The following is a 2,138-nucleotide window of genomic DNA, read 5'->3' as shown; positions in this document are numbered from 1 at the left end:
GAATCCTTTTTTTTTTTGTTGTTGTTTTGTTGTTGTTTTTTTTTTTATTTTGAGCAGTATTACAGTGAGTAGTTAGCGTTCTTTTTTGTTTAAATAGCTGAAAACTGACATTACAGAAAGTGCCTTAGACACTACAGTACTAAGACAACGTTACATATATAATTTGCCTATATAACAATGATTTAATGTATTAATTTTGACTGTGCTTCATATCATGTACCTCTCTAGTCCAAGTGGTATTATTGATATTAGTGACAATGAATCAGTGTTAACTAGGAAACTTCCTCTGCCACATGCTCAAAACCCATGGATTTCCCTTTTTGGTTAAAAGCTTTAACATCTGTCGCAAAGGTTTTGTTGTGTGTGTTTGGATATTTTTAATCAAACTGGCTGTTGACCACCAGGCGTCTGACTGCAAATATCTTGTTTTCTTGTATACCCATATTTCTAGACAATGATTTTTGTAAGACAATAAATTTATTCATTATAGATGCGGCCGCCTGCTCTGTTTACTTACTGGAAGAGCTCTCCCGAGGCTGGCATAGACCTTAATAAACGAGATATGACTGGAAGCTGCCTTTTCCCTTCTTCCTCTTTTGTTTGCTTGCTTTTTTTTTTTTTTTGTTTTCTTTTTCCTTTTATTTTGACCTAAATACAGCATCAATGGCTTGGTCTGAGCTGAGCCTTTGCCTTTGAATGCCACTGGCAGGGCCCAGCTGGAGCACAAAGAAACTCTGAGCTGTGGCACAGGCTCTGGGCTCCTGCCTGAGCAGTTACATCCCCTATTTTGGGGTCTTGGGGTGCAGAACCTGCCCTGGGGCTGGGCAGGAAAGGCCTGGGAGCTGCAGGAGCTGGAGGCCAGGGTGGGAGCTTTTGGCTGGGTCTGGGGCCAGGGTGGGACAGATGGGAGGAGGGAGAGGGGAGGGCAGTAACAGGGAGAGGGGGTGGCCATGGGGAGGGTGACCCTGCTGGGCTGGGGGTGTGAGGCTCTGGCAGTAGCTCCAGAGGAATGGGATGGGCTGCCCAGGGTGTCCGTGCCAGGCCAGGGTCCCCAGGCCATGGGCACAGCCCCGGGTATGGACAGGGGCAGGAAATGGACACAACCTCAGAGCTGGACACGGGCACAGCCCCAGGGACTCCAGGACAGGGGCAGGACACGGGCACAGCCCCGGGCATGGACAGCAGGATCCGGGACTGAGCCGAGCTTGGCTGGAGAGCAGCAGCAGCGGCACAGGCACAGCCCCGAGCACGGAAGGGATGGAGCAGCCCTGGAGGGGATGGAGCAGCCCCGGAAGGGATGGAGCAGCTCTGGAAGGGATGGAGCCGCCCGGGAGGGGATGGAGCAGCCCTGGAAGGGATGGAGCAGCCCTGGAAGGGATGGAGCAGCCCTGGAAGGGATGGAGCAGCCCTGGAGGGATGGAGCAGCCCAGGAGGGGATGGAGCAGCCCGGCTCCTGTGCACAAGAAACTCCTTCCAGCTGTTCTAAGGAAGCAAAATTCCCCCGGAGGGCTCAGCTGGAGGCTTCCAAGATGTCCCCAGCTGAAATACCGTGTCCCCCCCTCAGTGCCAGCAGCAGAGACTGGGATGGCCCCAGCAGTGCTCGCTCCCCTGTGCCCAAACTGAGCAACATTCCAAGGGAAGGGGTGTGGGATAACGTGGGACTCACTGCCTGAATGCTGCCCCCCCACCCCCAGGGCTTGGCAGAAAACCCTGCTGGACAAAGCAAGAGCCACGGCCACTGGTTCTGCAAAATCCACTGATTCCACATTAAAAGAACTTTATTTTTGGAAGATTACTCTCATTTGTTTTCATTCTTTTGAAACCACATCATGTCAGTGGCACCAGGGTGGAACGGTACATCCTATGGAAACATGCCAGAGAGAGCCTGAATAAATAAAGCTACAAAGCCCAAGTTATGTACAAAGACCTCAGGCAAAGGTATTATGTTTACAAATCTATGTACAATAAAACAAATGTAAACAGTCAAATGCAGCAGAGGATGCACAGGAAGGAAGGACCATACAAACCCTAATGGCAAAGGGACAATCCCACCTCCACTGCTGGGCCAGTGGGGTTTTTTTCTCAGCATTTGTAACTCAACCACCTGGGAGCTGCAAAGCCCCTGACCGACGACTGCT

At 51.0% G+C, this 2,138-nt stretch overlaps 2 protein-coding genes across 5 annotated transcripts in view; one reads left to right on the top strand and one right to left on the bottom strand.

The window, feature by feature from the left end:
• MYH10 (myosin heavy chain 10) overlaps positions 1 to 572 on the top strand; it is an 83,548-nt gene extending 82,976 nt beyond the window's left edge. For both annotated transcript variants that reach the window (XM_005427859.3, XM_005427858.3), the window contains one exon: positions 1 to 572. This exon is cut by the window's left edge and continues 1,014 nt beyond it. The gene's annotated coding sequence lies outside the window, so the exon portion shown is untranslated.
• A 1,170-nt stretch (positions 573 to 1,742) lies between these two features.
• The window catches only part of NDEL1 (nudE neurodevelopment protein 1 like 1), a 19,630-nt gene continuing 19,234 nt past the window's right edge, over positions 1,743 to 2,138 (bottom strand). For all 3 annotated transcript variants that reach the window (XM_031062690.1, XM_005427856.2, XM_005427855.3), the window contains one exon: positions 1,743 to 2,138. This exon is cut by the window's right edge and continues 331 nt beyond it. The gene's annotated coding sequence lies outside the window, so the exon portion shown is untranslated.

The sequence above is a fragment of the Geospiza fortis genome, unplaced genomic scaffold, assembly GCF_000277835.1.
Source record: "Geospiza fortis unplaced genomic scaffold, GeoFor_1.0 scaffold485, whole genome shotgun sequence".
NCBI lineage: Eukaryota > Metazoa > Chordata > Aves > Passeriformes > Thraupidae > Geospiza > Geospiza fortis.
This window is presented reverse-complemented; position numbering and strand designations above follow the sequence as displayed.